Genomic DNA, 18,154 nt, shown 5'->3' with positions numbered 1-18,154 from the left:
AACAGTATTGTAACATGTCTCTGATGTGCTAAAGCAAACATGCAACAGCTGTACTTTTTTTGTTGAAAGCCTTTACAGCAACATTATTTCAGCAACATTTAGATCAGAAAATGTAGTTAATTAGATATATATTTAACCAAATAACTATGTTGTAATAAATATATCCAATGACAATCACCAGGATGGTATGTAAAATGGAAACAAATTGCACTGTTATGTTACAAATAGAACTTATGCTTCACTTATTTAGTTTTGACAAAAGCAAAATCACAACAGAAACAAAACCTTCACATTCAAATCAATACAACAATGTGATTATGTTTCAGTGGTGAAGAAGACCAGCTTGAAAGAATACACTGTGTCCACAATGTAAGCAATCAGGATAAAAAAGGTCATAAAAGAAATAACAACTAGCAAATTCCACCCACAGTTCACTGGGCAGTAGCTTGGTCTGGGATTGTCCCTGAAGCAGTAGAAGGGCCAGATGACGGCAGCTGTTATGTACATCAGCACGGCCAGTACATTGCAGACTATCAGAACCTTGCTGAAAGGTGCAGGGAAGCGGGACAGCAGGCGGCCGATAGTTAAAAGAATGATAAGGAGTGCAAAAATAAAACAAATGGAGTACACAGCAACACACCACTGAAACCTAGATATAATGTATAGTTGATGTAGTACAAACAGATGAAGATTATGCAGGCCACAAAGGCCTCCAGAACTTTGAGCAGGGCCGGCACAGTGGAGAGAAATCCACTGATTTCACCAGGTTTGACCCGAGTCAGTCCAATCTCAACAGCGTACAGGATGAAGGTCAAGAAGGAGAGAATGCAGGCGGCAATCTGTCTGCCACAACTAGCACAGGTGAAGAAGATGGAGTAGAGGATCGATGCTGTGAGCACCTGCATGAATGATAATTAAAAATTGAGATGCTCATTAGATACAGAGCTAGGTTTATTCTCTTGTGCCGTAGTTACAAATACTCTTTTGAAAAGCTATCAACAGACAAAATATATGGAGGATATATATGGCATGGTCCAGGGGTCTGCAAACTTAACAATCCATAGAGGCATTTTTGTCCTCAGTCCAGCTAAATAAAACTCATTTACAGCAGCAAATGTTACATGACCTTTTAAAAAAAGACAACTTATAATATTTATTAAATATCTTTTATTGAAAATTAATTGACATTTTTGAAGAGTGAAAATAAATAAAAACGTACAACTTTTGAAAGTAGAGGATGGATACATTATTTTCTAATAGGATGATTGTTATATGTGAAAAGATATGTAAAAGAAAAACACATTGTTTCCAACCTAATGACAAGAAAAACAAATCTAACAAAATATTACTGATACTTTTGGTGTGAATCTGTTGTGCAAATTTAATGCAATTGAAATTTGCTTTTAGGTATTTAGAGCCATTGTGCAAGGTCATAGTTTGCAGACCCCTAGTGTAGACTGTCAAAATAAAAATTAAAATGAATTATTATGCCATCAAATGTAACAGAAATTGTTAAAATAATTGTGGCATAGACTGATATATTCTATATACATATCTAAATGTTGGAAGTTCATTTGTGTTATTATTCCTAATTATTAAATTTGCTTTTAAATATTATTCATATTGATTTTACTTTTACATTATGTTTCATTTTATATTTCTTTTCACTCTTCTATTTAACAAATTTATTTATTTAAATTTTTTTTAAATTAAATTTATCTTCCTGAAATAATTTATACATGAATTGTATTTTGAACATTTGTTTTAAAGTAAACTTTTTGGGGGGGTTGTATATCTAAATGATTTATTTTAAAGCCTTTATTTACCCAAGCACATTTACTATCTGTGTTACTTCCCCTTCTCTTTGTTAACTTTCCTGTCACTGTATCCTTCTTTTTTTGATTTATTTAATTTTTGTATGCTGAAGGCAGCATTTCTCATAATAACAGCCCAAAAACACTTGTCTCATAATTCATAAAGTCAATTGTCAATTGTGTAATGAATTCTCTATGATAATTAATTTGATATTTACCAAAGTTTGCATGTTATATTCGATAAAAACTGTTGGTACTTTTATTACATCTGACTCTATACTTGACATCTTAGCTCAAATAGTATTCACTAACAAGAGCTAGATAATATATAGGACAATTGTAATAAAAGGGACGCACCATTAGGGTAGCCAACATGGCAAACAAAGCAGTAAAATAATCCCAGTGAGATGGGCAGCTTTGAGCTGAGGCTGGTGAATTCCAGGACCAGTGTGAGGATGGTGACACAGAAGCAGAAGCACCAAGAAAACATGCACCAGGTCCAAAACAAGTCAGTCGCGTGGCCCACTGATGCAACCAAGCTGAAAGTGATACAAGTGAACATGACCTCCAGTATCCTCAAAATGCCCACTGGTGCTGTCAGCGCCTTGAAGTCCAGTGTAGCCATCCTGACTGTGATCCTGCTGTCGGGTTGCTGTTGATTTTGCTTGCTCCTAAACTGGCTGCCTTCCTTCCTGTTGACAGGCACAAAATAACATCCTTATCAGTTGTTTCTCTTCAATAAGTAGAGGTCAACGTTACAGGAATTGTACCCTGTCACATATGACCAAACCCTTTACACTTACCTTAAAAGTCAAAGGTTGTTTACAAACTGAATGACTTTACAACGCATAAATACATACAATCTGACAATCCATCCCCTTTGTACAAGAGTAGATAAAGCAGAGGAGAGGAAGGCGTGATGGAAGAGGTGATAAATGTGCAGATGTGAAATAATAAAGAAACTGAGAAATTCCTCATTTGAGAAATTTGAGAAATACAATTTGAGTTGATGCAAACTAATACAACATGTAAGCTGTTAAAACCAATATTTCATTTCAATTCAGTTCAATTCAAAAATACTTTTATTAATCCCAAAGGGAAATTAAATGTTGTTGTAACTCATTTCTAAACAGGTGTGGGGTGGAGGGATTGTGTTGAAATCATATGATGTGAACCAAAGTCCAAGTTTCAAGATGGGCCCACAATTTTGAAATGTGAATTTCAGTTTTTTTATTTAAATATCTGAAATAAACAATTAACATATGAATGGTAAATGGACTGAACTTGAATGGCACCTTTCCACTCATTCACTCACTCACTAACGCACTCACATTCATACACCAATTTGCAGATCAGTAGGCAAATTGAGGTCAAGTGCCTTGCCCATGGGCACATCGACATGCAGCAGGGGGAGCTGGAATTAAACCCACAAACCTCAGATTGCAAGACGACCACGCTTCCCCATGTCTTGAGATATACCTTACATAACCATATTTAACCATAGTTGGATTTGTTCATTTGGCTCGATAGATATCCATTACAGCTCCAGCTCACATTTAGGCGGACTGAACCAAGCAAGCTGTGGATACAGACTTTAGTGATGAATGTAAGAAAGGATTTGAGAAATCACAGGAAAAACACACAAATATAAAAAATAAATATTAATAGTAATATGGTGGATGTCATCAGGTAAGTGGATGCAAGTGTGTGGAATAGCAAAATGCTGCTTGTAATGACTGTTCTTAGCAACTCTACAGAGCTGTCATTCAATGTGTGAATGATGCACTTTTTAAAGTTGCTTTGCTTGAGTCCAGAGGCACTGCAATTTTTACCATGTAGTGAAAAACAGATGATTATTTCACAACCTGAACTCATCTACTCTTACATATAGGCCCACTCCCTGTGAGATTTATGTTTTCATGGAGGAGATTACTCGCTTAACTGAGGCTCATTCCAAGGTGCCCAGTGAACTTTAACATGTTTTTTTAGTAAAACTAAAGGGTCGACTTTTCTAATTTGGTCTTTAATGCAAGAACACTTGGATAATGATAATAATCAGTAGACTTTAAACATGTTATGACAGTAAGAAGGAAATTCTGGTGAGGAAAAGTATCCAGCAAAATATATAAATCTGACTGGCAAATATTTACTTCTATGTAGTGTTGGTTTGAAAAAAACAACCTGTAAATGTAAAATAATGCTTACATTTCAAATCGTAATTGTACACGTTTATAAGTCGGGAAGAAAAAAATTCAATATGTCAAATAAGTCTGATTTCTCTAAATTTCATGTCTTCATAAAAAGTCAACAGATCTGTTTTTTAAGCAATAAAAGTATTTGCTACCACAAACTGTCATGCACAGTCTTTGCTAGCAAACACAGTGCTGTTTTACTTGAAGAAATTAATAAATAACTTTCCAACACTGATGACCTTTTCTTGAAACTGCTTAATTTCTTCTAAGTAGTTGCTGATGTCTCATGATTGCAGGGTGCAAATTAATGACCTCCATTTGTGGCTCATATTCCAAAGAGCAATGTCTTTTTCCATTGGTCCTCAAACATGCAGTGAAAGTGACAGACCTGCTGAAGAATAAGGTCAGAGTGTGGCTATATACACAGCATGGGTTGATTTGCCAACAGAAGACAGGGCAGAGTGGAATTGCCAGATTCCACACCAAGTTGCCCAGCCATGCCTCTAACAGCAGCACAAAATATTTCATCATTGTCATTTCAACCAAAGAAAGAAAAAGTGAAAAAAAAACATCTGTTTTGAAGTCTTCACATTCTAAATTACATCAAAGAGGAAGGTATGTTTTAACAAGTCCCAGTATTTATCCAGTATTTACACTCTGTTTATGCACTTTCTAGAGTGCTTAATGCATTGTAAAATGTATTTTACTATCAGTTAACGTTCTGAAAACAGCACTTCTATTTTTCACTTTTTGCTTCATCCATTCAAGCATCCATCATGGCTTATAGATTGTTATATTTTGGCTTAAACATATAGGACTGAATCCCCCGCTCCATCTGTTATCTTCCTTCGTTCTTGTTTATCTAAGTTGCAATGCACATGGAAACAAAAATTATTTTAAACTAGATGAAAATGCTTTAGAATCTTTCAAAAGTGGTTCTTCTAGTATAGTGTTTTACCAAAGGAAATAAATCACCTTTAAACATGTCTATTTGTGCCAATTCCAGTTGTTTAGTTTAGTTAAGTGTCAATCCTTATGACCAACTGTGACATCAGTGACTTGAATGAGGACAAAAAGGGTTTTAGGTTTTTTACTAGCATGCTTTCAAAAAACTTCATTTTTGTAAAGTCCTGCCGTGGAAATCTCTGATTAGTTATCCTGTTGGATTTTAGCTATAATTAGTTATAATTTCACAGTTGTAGGCCATAATATGCACCTCTGGCCATCTGCTTTAACAGTAGCACAATATCCCATCCTTTTAATAAATAAAGAGATGTAGCTCTTTCTAAATTCAGCCCCAAACCAAAGAGATCATGCTTTCAAAAGACGCAAAGTATTTGTGGGACAGAGCTGTTTAAATTTCTGCTCAAAAAGGTGACTTTCCGATTATAAAATAAAGGTTACAACTGGACTTGGTCTGAATGAGTCACTGAGGCAGATAATGTTTTCTAATCTTTGCCCAGCCCTCCATTGTCTTAAAAGGCTTAAGAAGAGATAAGGCAATTGGGTTGGGAAAGCCACTCATGAACTGATGTTCACATTTAATTGCCTGAAAATTAACATGCAAAAAGCAGTTTTTAAAGTAAGTTTTAAAATAAGTATCAGTAATCATAGCCTGCCTTCTTTAATTGTCAACGACTGTATAATTACTAAGCTTTGCTTTTCTAAAGTTTGTTTTGAATTTGAGCCTAAAAAGACACACACAGGTGTTGGGTTTTAAATCTGTCATTGTGCTGCGGATACTCTATGAGAAATAGCCGTTCAGCTGATTAGAAGCTGAAACTTGGTGTTACTGAGAAACAGAGGTGAACTACTTACAAGATAAAACGGGAAACTATGTTAAAGATTAAAAATGAATTAATTTCCAGGTAACAGAACAAGAACTGCCTACTGGCTGCTTCGAGTGTCTGCCCTGGGTTTTGACTGGTCTGCCTGCAGACAGGGAACTGTAATTAATATATGCAGCAATATAAATTTAGACATGTTCATGTGTACAAATGTATGTTTCCTTTTCCTTTCTATGCCTATTTAATCAAATAGTATTATTATTTGTTGTAAATAGGCTGTTAATGTTAGTGTTAATGTTAGTGTTTATCTCAATGTTACTATTCAGTATTCTTTCTTTTGTCTTTTATGTACCTGCTGAAATGAAACCGTTTCTTTCTTCATTGCATCATTATTGAAAGAGCTATACAGACACAATTGTTCTCATTTGTTTATCACTTCCTTACACATAACATTTACTGTAAATGTTGGCTGTGCTTCTCTTTGCTCAAAACAGTACCAATAAACATGATAATAAAGTGGGTTCTCAACATTGTTTCTGAAATTGTACCAGATATGAAGATGGAGGTCCTACAGATCTCCCATTGTGAAGCAAAAACAACCTGGATGCCCCCTAGTGACCAGCTGCAGGATAGATCATAGACCACAGAATGAATAAGATCAGAATCACTGACACCCTATGTTATCTCAGAACTGGAAAGAAGTAAACTCAGTAAATGTTCTCCTTAAGATCTGCTGATGTATGCTCTACTAACGTTTCTCTCCAGTGTTGTACAGCCATTACCTATGGGAGTACTAAGGATATACTTTGTAAGGACATGCCACATTGAAAGGAATTTAAAAAAATAATTAAATGTTATCAAGATGAAATAAAGAAACTGGGACGGTTTTTACATGTTTATTCATATTAAAACTATACAATTCAAGTGTTACAGCAGGAATGTGTCTGTCCACACTTTTATTAGCATTTCATAAGAGTACAAAAACAAGTAAAGTAATAGTAGTACGGTAGTAATAGAAAACTAGAATCCAGAATAAAATAAAATACATATAGAAAAAAATACAACTGGTGAGTAAGCTCTTTCCTCCTCTCTCCTCTTCTCCAGTCTTCCACTATTCTAAAACAGAGACATAATATAATCCCAATCTTCTCCAACATCATTAGAATGTATAACATGCAGAAAATATACAATTTGACAAATTAAACAAGATTTTGGTTTCAGATACCGTTTAGAAGTTGGTGATTTTTCCATGAGCAAATGAAGTCATAGTTATACAAACACAACACTTTGAGGTTACGGATGTTTGTCATTGAAGCAGTGAAACAGAGGAGCAGCATGTAACTAAGTCAAATAGGAGTGTTTTTGTAGAGTTTGGGTGGGAGGTTCGTTTAAGAAATGTTGCTGTGTTCATGTCTTGTTGCTGTCAATTCAAGTGAGAATGATGAAAATGCTGGAACATATTGTGAGAATGTGACTGAAATCAGACTGATTGTACTGTCTTGATTTACAGACTTGTGAATGCATTTTACAAGAGTAAACAAATATTTTTTGTACTTTCTTAGTGTATGTAACACTTTTAAAATTGGTAAATGCCGACAGTGAGCACTATAGAAACCTGAATCTTAACAAATGAAAAAGTGAAGTGGAAGTAGTTAGTTTTTTCCAGACCTCTTTTGGGAGAGGTTGAATCCCACCTTTATTTACTTAATTTAGAGCAAGCCTTTGCCTTTTGTTCCTGTGTGGATCAAATGCAGTAAAAATTTTAATTATGTTTGAATCCAAAAAGGATTATAAGACAATCCCCCAAAAGATAAGTTCCAAAGTATAGTATTGCGTTTTTAGCAATAAAAAAAACTGGGCAATGATATGACACTTTATATGACCTATACGGTCACTGAACGTGACATTTGAGATTATACAGCAGCCATCACATTTAATGGCTGGCCTGATAAGGATGTGTAAGATGCCAAATGAATATTTTATATGGCGTCAAATTCACGCCAAAACCCGAAAGGAGCAATAAAGAAGATCACGAGCAGCTCATTTTAATTCCAGGAGCGCGTGGATTACGTTCCATGCGTGCATTACTGCACAGATCACTATATCGAAGCTGTGTGCGGTTCCAGTATTTAAGGTCCGGTGTAGTGCATGTCTGCTTGAGCACATCAGTATGATATAAATGCATCATAAGTACGCACAACTTAGTGACATTTCTTTGACTTGGATGGGGTGGAATGAGCACTGTGATGCTACACTTCACAGTATAGGTACCAGTCGGGCAAAGCTACATCTAATATGAATAATATGGTGGGAGAGAAAGGAACCAGTAAAATACCGGTCACTGTAATGATTTCCTCTGATACAGCTTTTGTTTCGCCTAAGGTTTAACCATTTGTCAGCTTTTGTTTTGAAGGCAGGTAATTTTTGTCCTTTTTCCTAACAGACCTACAGTAGGCGAAGCAATTTAGTAATGGCTTTGCACAATTGGTAGCTACAGTGTAGTGAAAATGCATTTGCCACCTAACAAATGGCATTTTTAGTTACATTTACATGTTTTGGGTCATCAAACAGTTTAATAGCAGACAACTACAATCACATTATATAAAAAAGCATTTATTAAATATTGATTTCATTTAATAAGGGAAAAAAGCTATCCAAACTATACTGGTGAAATGTGAAATCTAATGTCTTCTTAAACATAAGAATTGGTTGGGCCGCTCTTGGTGGCAACAGCTGCTACGAAGTTTTAGTGATAATTGCTAGTGTTTCACGGTCCTCTCAAAATTGTTTTAATTCAAGCATATTGAGGGGTTTGTATTAAATAGAAGGCATTTCAGAGTGTACAACGAGAGACAAAAATAAGGGGATTTTGAACATCCAGTGGCTACTGGTACACTCTGGACAGCTCGCCAGTCCGTACAGGACAACACACATGACAAACAAACACACGCACAAACTCTTACCTAAGAGTATTTTTTTTCAGACTGTGAGAGGAAGCCAGAGTTCCTGAAGAGAACCCATACATGCTCAGGGAGAACATGCAAACTCCATGCAGAAAGTCCCAAGGCCGGGATTCAAACCCTCAACCTTCTTGCTACAAGGCAACCGTGCTACCATATCCCAGTAATGCCTTCCAATAACTGTTGCGCACAAACGTATTGTCAAATGATTCAAATTAGGGTAATAAGATTATGCCATTTGTTTCAACGCTCTGATCCATAAATTCGCAACCTGTCATGACTAAATAACGCAGCAAAAATGTATAAAAACATCTGTCTTCCATGTCTATATTAACAGTCATGGAAAAAACAATTAGCCCCAGAAAATAGCAGCTGGACACAGCTTATCAAACACACTTAATTAACCAAACACCAACAAATGTTAGCGCCTCTTTTGCTTCAGACCAGTTTGCTGGTATATGGAAAAAAGATTTGTGTTTTCAACAGTGACCTCAGCAAAGCATTTTCTTCTGGTCCATCAATCTAGGAAGTGTTATAATGTCACTTACAAACAGGGCTTGACATTAACACCCGCCAAACGCGGGTGAATTTTAGAAGTGGCGGGTAACACAGCCACTCCGACTAGCTTTGAATTATATATACAGTTTTCAATTGTAGTTTTCTCAAATAGGATCTGAAATTATAAGCAAGTTGAAATGCGACACTACGACACTACAACTCCCATGAGCCCCGCCTGCGTACGGTGTTTGGTCTCTTGTCCGTTTATGACCGACGTCGCTTTAGACAGGCGACAGTGTTGCCAGGTGTACAATAATTATCGTATTTGTACAACAATTTTGCTCTCTGTACGATGTACGATCAACATTCTTAAAAAAGACCAAATGTACGATAATTTGACCATTCCGTGAATGTGTGGTTGTAATCAGTTGTCATCAGCTTATCGCCAAAGTCTGTCGGAGTTTTTTTGTGAACCTTGAAGGCATCTGTGTCCGGATTCGGGAACAGATGATGGAAATTTCAGCCAATCGTGCTTTTCTAAATGTGACCTACGGAGTGACGTGATGCGTTGGCCTCAGAACAACGGCCATTATTGGCTGAATAGTCCACTGCGCCCGCACATTATTGAGGAAAAGAAAAAAAGAAAAGAAGAAGAAGCAGAACACGGTGTTGTGCCGTAAATTGATGGTCTGCCAAAAACTGATCGGGTAAGATCGGGCGCGTCCCCGCGAAGGAGCGAGCATCAAGAGGGGGAGGAGCTTGCTGCAAGAGTGCGCCCAGCCTGTCAGTTGAATGTCTGGTTTTCAGAGTTCTTTCTCGGTGGTTTAGCTCTTGAAGTCAACAAAAGAAAGACAAATACAACAGTTATATCTGTATGGTCAATGTTACAGCAAAGGCGTGTCTCGTTTATCCATTTCTTCTTATAAAACTTGCGACGTTCTCACTGTGAAAGTTTTGGTTTCACGCTTTCGTCGTTTGTCATAAATATCTGCAAATTTACATTTTAAATTAAACTATAGCAGTAACAATAAACTTTTGATCATTTATCTGCACTAACTTTGCTTGGATTTAGAACCACTCTGTCACGCAACTGTACTGTGATGGATGTAACTTAATAAATGACAAAATTTATTTAAAAAAACGTTTTTTGACGTGTATTTTTTTCAAGGTGGTTATTATTTATTTATTTTGAAAAATAAAAAATAGAACAGGTAGTGCCCAATGAAAACGTTGCAAAATTTCGAAATTATAAACTGTATTTCACTCAGAGGAACTACATTTTATAGATCTCAGTGAAGGCATGAATTAAGTCCCAAATGGCAAAAAATTGATGTTTTTCTTTGCTAAAAAATTATTATGGCCAATATGTCTTGACCAATGAAATGTAATTTCTGCCTTAAATGACTATTTTACTGATGGGCTGAATTTCACAGACCTCTGAGAATGCACTCTGTGCAAAATTGCCAAAATAGCCAGAAATCTATGTGTTTTTCCTCTGCCAAAAATTGATTATGGCCTTTTTTCTGACCATTGAAATGTAATTTCAGCCTAAAAGTACTCTGCTTCAGTCTGAGAGATTATATTTTACTTATCTTACTGAAAACTGCTCATTCCACACTAAATAAAATACACAAAATAAAAAATATTGCACTATTTTGTTTGCCAAAAATTCATCAAGGCTTGTTTTCTGACCCTTGAAATGTTATTTCTGCCTAAAATAACTTTATTCCATTCAGAAGGATTATTTTTATCGATTTTGCTGAACACAACCTATCCCACACTAAAGAAAAGCCCAGCATGGACAATATCTAGGTATTTCACCTGCCAAAAAGTGATTAAGGCTTGTTTCCTGACCCATAAAATGCAATTTCTGCCTAAAAGTGCTCTGCTTCAGTCTGAGAAATTATATTTTACAGACAACTGCAATCACATTATATAAAAAAGCATTTATTAAATATTTATTTCATTTAATAAGGGAAAAAAGCTATCCAAACTATACTGGTGAAATGTGAAATCTAAAGTCTTCTTAAACATAAGAATTGGTTGGGCCGCTCTTGGTGGCAACAGCTGCTACGAAGTTTTAGTGATAATTGCTAGTGTTTCACGGTCCTCTCAAAATTGTTTTAATTCAAGCATATTGAGGGGTTTGTATTAAATAGAAGGCATTTCAGAGTGTACAACGAGAGATAAAAATAAGGGGATTTTGAACATCCAGTGGCTACTGGTACACTCTGGACAGCTCGCCAGTCCGTACAGGACAACACACATGACAAACAAACACACGCACAAACTCTTACCTAAGAGTATTTTTTTTCAGACTGTGAGAGGAAGCCAGAGTTCCTGAAGAGAACCCATACATGCTCAGGGAGAACATGCAAACTCCATGCAGAAAGTCCCAAGGCCGGGATTCAAACCCTCAACCTTCTTGCTACAAGGCAACCGTGCTACCATATCCCAGTAATGCCTTCCAATAACTGTTGTGCACAAACGTATTGTCAAATGATTCAAATTAGGGTAATAAGATTATGCCCTTTGTTTCAACGCTCTGATCCATAAATTCGCAACCTGTCATGACTAAATAACGCAGCAAAAATGTATAAAAACATCTGTCTTCCATGTCTATATAAACAGTCATGGAAAAAACAATTAGCCCCAGAAAATAGCAGCTGGACACAGCTTATCAAACACACTTAATTAACCAAACACCAACAAATGTTAGCGCCTCTTTTGCTTCATACCAGTTTGCTGGTATATGGAAAAAAGATTTGTGTTTTCAACAGTGACCTCAGCAAAGCATTTTCTTCTGGTCCATCAATCTAGGAAGTGTTATAATGTCACTTACAAACAGGGCTTGACATTAACACCCGCCACATGCGGGTGAATTTTAGAAGTGGCGGGTAACACAGCCACTCCGACTAGCTTTGATTTATATATACAGTTTTCAATTGTAGTTTTCTCAAATGGGATCTGAAATTATAAGCAAGTTGAAATGCGACACTACGAAACTACAACTCCCATGAGCCCCGCCTGCGTACGGTGTTTGGTCTCTTGTCCGTTTATGACCGACGTTGCTTTAGACAGGCGACAGTGTTGCCAGGTGTACAATAATTATCGTATTTGTACAACAAATTTACTCTCTGTACGATGTACAATCAACATTCTTAAAAAAGACCAAATGTACGATAATTTGACCATTCCGTGAATGTGTGGTTGTAATCAGTTGTCATCAGCTTATCGCCAAAGTCTGTCGGAGTTATTTTGTGAACCTTGAAGGCATCTGTGTCCGGATTCGGGAACAGATGATGGAAATTTCAGCCAATCGTGCTTTTCTAAATGTGACCTACGGAGTGACGTGATGCGTTGGCCTCAGAACAACGGCCATGATTGGCTGAATAGTCCACTGCGCCCGCCCATGATTGAGGAAAAGAAAAAAAGAAAAGAAGAAGAAGCAGAACACGGTGTTGTGCCGTAAATTGATGATCTGCCAAAAACTGATCGGGTAAGATCGGGCGCGTCCCCGCGAAGGAGCGAGCATCAAGAGGGGGAGGAGCTTGCTGCAAGAGTGCGCCCAGCCTGTCAGTTGAATGTCTGGTTTTCAGAGTTCTTTCTCGGTGGTTTAGCTCTTGAAGTCAACAAAAGAAAGACAAATACAACAGTTATATCTGTATGGTCAATGTTACAGCAAAGGCGTGTCTCGTTTATCCATTTCTTCTTATAAAACTTGCGACGTTCTCACTGTGAAAGTTTCGGTTTCACGCTTTCGTCGTTTGTCATAAATATCTGCAAATTTACATTTTAAATTAAACTATAGCAGTAACAATAAACTTTTGATCATTTATCTGCACTAACTTTGCTTGGATTTAGAACCACTCTGTCACGCAACTGTACTGTGATGGATGTAACTTAATAAATGACAAAATTAATTTAAAAAAACGTTTTTTGACGTATATTTTTTTCAAGGTGGTTATTATTCATTTATTTTGAAAAATAAAAAATAGAACAGGTAGTGCCCAATGAAAACGTTGCAAAATTTCGAAATTATAAACTGTATTTCACTCAGAGGAACTACAGTTTATAGATCTCAGTGAAGGCATGAATTAAGTCCCAAATGGCAAAAAATTGATGTTTTTCTTTGCTAAAAAATTATTATGGCCAATATGTCTTGACCAATGAAATGTAATTTCTGCCTTAAATGACTATTTTACTGATGGGCTGAATTTCACAGACCTCTGAGAATGCACTCTGTGCAAAATTGCCAAAATAGCTAGAAATCTATGTGTTTTTCCTCTGCCAAAAATTGATTATGGCCTTTTTTCTGACCATTGAAATGTAATTTCAGCCTAAAAGTGCTCTGCTTCAGTCTGAGAAATTATATTTTACTGATCTTACTGAAAACTGCTCATTCCACACTAAATAAAATACACAAAATAAAAAATATTGCACTATTTTGTTTGCCAAAAAATCATCAAGGCTTGTTTTCTGACCCCTGAAATGTTATTTCTGCCTAAAATAACTTTATTCCATTCAGAAGGATTATTTTTATCGATTTTGCTGAACACAATCTATCCCACACTAAAGAAAAGCCCAGCATGGACAATATCTAGGTATTTCACCTGCCAAAAAGTGATTAAGGCTTGTTTCCTGACCCATAAAATGCAATTTCTGCCTAAAAGTGCTCTGCTTCAGTCTGAGAAATTATATTTTACCGATCTTACTGTAAACTTCCCATTCCACACTAAATAAAATACACAAAATGAAAAATATTGCACTACTTCTTCAGTGTGGGAATGATTGTTTGTTGCAGGATCAGTAAAGTATATTCCCTTTGAATGAAATAAAGTTATTTTAGGCTGAAATTGCATTTTATGGGTCAGGAAACAAGCCTTAATCACTTTTTGGAAGGTGAAATACCTAGATATTGTCCATGCTGGGCTTTTCTTTAGTGTGGGATAGATTGTGTTCAGCAAAATCGATAAAAATAATCCTTCTGAATGGAATAAAGTTATTTTAGGCAGAAATAACATTTCAAGGGTCAGAAAACAAGCCTTGATGAATTTTTGGCAAACAAAATGGTGCAATATTTTTCATTTTGTGTATTTTATTTAGTGTGGAATGGGCAGTACTCAGTAAGATCAGTAAAATATAATTTCTCAGACTGAAGCAGAGCACTTTTAGGCTGAAATTACATTTCAATGGTCAGAAAAAAGGCCATAATCAATTTTTGGCAGAGGAAAAACACATAGATTTCTGGCTATTTTGGCAATTTTGCACAGAGTGCATTCTCAGAGGTCTGTGAAATTCAGCCCATCAGTAAAATAGTCATTTAAGGCAGAAATTACATTTCATTGGTCAAGACATATTGGCCATAATAATTTTTTAGCAAAGAAAAACATAAATTTTTTGCCATTTGGGACTTAATTAATGCCTTCACTGAGATCTATAAAATTTCGAAATTTTGCAACGTTTTCATTGGGCACTCCCTGTTCTATTTTTTATTTTTATTTTTCAAAATAAATGAATAATAACCACCTTGAAAACAATATACGTCAAAAAACGTTTTTTTAAATTAATTTTCTCATTTATTAAGTTACATCCATCACAGTACAGTTGCGTGACAGAGTGGTTCTAAATCCAAGCAAAGTTAGTGCAGATAAATGATCAGAAGTTTATTGTTACTGCTATAGTTTAATTTAAAATGTAAATTTGCAGATATTTATGACAAACGACGAAAGCGTGAAACCGAAACTTTCACAGTGAGAACGTCGCAAGTTTTATAAGAAGAAATGGATAAACGAGACACGCCTTTGCTGTAACATTGACCATACAGATATAACTGTTGTATTTGTCTTTCTTTTGTTGACTTCAAGAGCTAAACCACCGAGAAAGAACTCTGAAAACCAGACATTCAACTGACAGGCTGGGCGCACTCTTGCAGCAAGCTCCTGCCCCTCTTGGTGCTCGCTCCTTCGCGGGGACGCGCCCGATCTTACCCGATCAGTTTTTGGCAGACCATCACTTTACGGCACAACACCGGCACTGGGGGGCTGCATCTGTTGATAAATCCATTCCGTACTGACGCCACAAAGTTGCGAGTGCCTGTTAGACGCTATTCAACACATCAACATACTTGTTATTTTGGTTATGACGAGTGTACGATAATTTCCCTCAAAATACGATAATTTTATGTCTTTAGTACGATAATCCTACATTTCTCACCTGGCAACACTGACAGGTGGTCCCTGTGGAGAACACAGTAGTGTCACGGTGGGGGCGGTAATGTGATGTTGTACACTGCACATTTTCATATATAGCGTAGCTTTTCACAGAACCAGGCGCGTCGTTAGACCGGGAGGTTTTCTGAATAGCCACGGAGTTCTTGATAGAAGAAATTTAGAAGTATTAAAAAGATGCTGCCACAAAATGGTATTGGACTTCACATTTTTATTTGAAAACAATGAGTTTTTTTTCCCCAATTGTGTTCCACATAGTCACCTCCCACTCCACCTAACTTAACGATGAGAAAAGGAGAAACAAAAAATACTAATTTGCGCAACTACGTGCACAGGCAGAGACGGACTCCGTTCTGGAGAAGTCCAGAACAGCAGTTTACTCCAGGGCTGTCGCTGCCTCGTTCATTACCCGAAGAGTTACTCTGAGCGCCTCAAACAGGGATCATTTCAGAGCAACCACGGAGCCAACCAGAGAGTGGGAGGCTGGTACGTGTGTGTACAGGAACAGGTGGACGCAGAGCGGTATAACCCAGGCTAAACTGTGAGGGACCAAAAATTACAAAATGAAAAATAAATATGTAAATAAATAAATACACATATAAATGTATAAATAAATAAATATTAGAAGAAATAAATACACATATAAATATATAAATGAATAAATATAAAAATAAATAAATACACATATAAATGTATTTATTTATTTTCTCCTTTTGGTTCATTTATACATTTATTCATACATTCATTTATTTATACTTTTATTTATTTATTCCTACATTTATTTCTGTATTTCTACATTTCCACATTTATTTCTGCTTTTCTCTCTCTGTATGTTAATGAGGTGGGTGGTTCTAACATTTGTCTTCAGCACCATTGGTTGTGTGTATGATCCCGATCCTGCTGCTACTGCCTAGACTTCGGTCTCCACGGTGTCTCCACACTCTGTCACGTCTGTCACATGTGCTCAGTGTGAACCTGCTTTCATCTGTGAAGAGCACAGGGCGAAAGTGGCAAATTTGCCAATCCTGGTCTTCTCTGGCAAATGCCAAGCGTCCTGCAACCCCCATTTGTAGACGCCGGGCCCTCATACCATCCTCATTGAGTCGGTTTCTAACCGTTTGTGCAGACACATGCACATTTGTGGCCTGCTGGAGGTCATTTTGCAGGGCTCTGGCAGTGCTCTTCCTGTTCCTTCTTGCACAAAGGCGGAGGTAGCGGTCCTGCTGCTGGGTTGTTGCTCTCCTACGTCTCCCTCCACGTCTCCTGGTGTACTGGCCTGTCTCCTGGTAGCGCCTCCAGGCTCTGGACATTACGCTGACAGACGCATCAAACCTTCTTGCCACAGCTCGCATTGATGTGCCATCCAGGATGAGCTGCACTACCTGGGCCACTTTTGTGGGTTATAGAGTCCGTCTCATGCTACCACGAGTGTGAAAGCACCACCAACATTCAAAAGTGACCAAAACATCTGCCAGAAAGCAAAAGTACTGAGAAGTGGTCTGTGGTCCCCACCTGCAGAACCACTCTTTTATTGAGTGTGTCTTGCTAATCGCCAAATATTTCCCCCTGTTGTCTATTCCATTTGATTGTCATATTTTGTGAGCACCATCTTCTAATTCTGCATATTCCTGATTACATCTTAGTGATGTGGTCCAGCCAGCCCTTTAAACTTGATGGATGAAAGAGGCATCACAAACATCTGCAGAGCACATGTGTGATGCTTCACTCACCATCCAGAAAGACAAACCACAGGTCTCAGATGCAGCATCCCATCCAAGTCTCTGACTTTGCAAGAGATTTAGCGACACCGCCAGAGACTTTCTGTTCAGAAAGACATCTGCCTCTTTGTTCTGTTGAGGAGGTTTTTTCAGGAACCGGTTACTCAGGTTAACCCTGCTGTCGCCATTGGAAATACTTGTACATAGTTTTATTTTATGCTTTTTGTGTCTTGTAATTGTTGTGGAATTTTCTTATCAAAGTGGGTAGAAGTTGACTCATATCAAGAGAAAATCCGGACTTTGTCTTTATAAGTTTTATTCAAAGGCATTCAGCGTTTGAAGACCCTGACACTGAGTTTAGTCAGTGAAACAGAGCCCCGATCAACATTTACACACCGTATTTATACCAGAACATGACAGTGTTATCTCAACTTCAAAGAGTCTGTGTTTTACGACCCCAGACCCTTCTCGAGTTCAGAGGTAACAAAGTTATCTGGGAACCCATCTGTCCTTCCCAACACATCATCCTAACTGTGGGTTTTAACCATTAAACTTCTGATAATGGCTTTTACAGCTTACTCCCTAACACAGATGTTCACAGGAGTGTGGTAACCCAAAGGTCACACACTTTGGAACACTTAATAAAAGAATTCCCATTACACTCCTTTCTTCTGATTACAAGATAATCACAACTAAAGGACAATTCTTCAAAACCATCACCCCTCTCAGCTAACAGATAATCCAAAACCATTCTAGTTTGCAAACTCATCGTTCTAATAGCTTAAGCTGATTGAAGTATAAGTTGTGACTGTAGGTAGTAAATGATCTAGATAACATACTCCAGACCAAGTAGCAGGCAGATACAGATATAATCTATTTCCACACATCCAACCCATGTTCTGAGGACATGAGAACCCATCTCTACTAGGAAAAGTAACAAGAACCCTGGTTAATT

At 37.1% G+C, this 18,154-nt stretch overlaps 1 pseudogene; it reads right to left on the bottom strand.

Annotated features, from left to right (window-relative positions):
- Window positions 1–225: 225 nt before the first annotated feature.
- Window positions 226–2,494, bottom strand: LOC124863820 (annotated as a pseudogene).
- Between the last annotated feature and the right edge of the window lie 15,660 nt (window positions 2,495–18,154).

The sequence above is a fragment of the Girardinichthys multiradiatus genome, chromosome Y (genome assembly GCF_021462225.1).
Source record: "Girardinichthys multiradiatus isolate DD_20200921_A chromosome Y, DD_fGirMul_XY1, whole genome shotgun sequence".
NCBI classification, from domain to species: domain Eukaryota; kingdom Metazoa; phylum Chordata; class Actinopteri; order Cyprinodontiformes; family Goodeidae; genus Girardinichthys; species Girardinichthys multiradiatus.
Note: the sequence above shows the minus strand (reverse complement) of the source record. Positions and strands in the feature narration are given on the sequence as shown.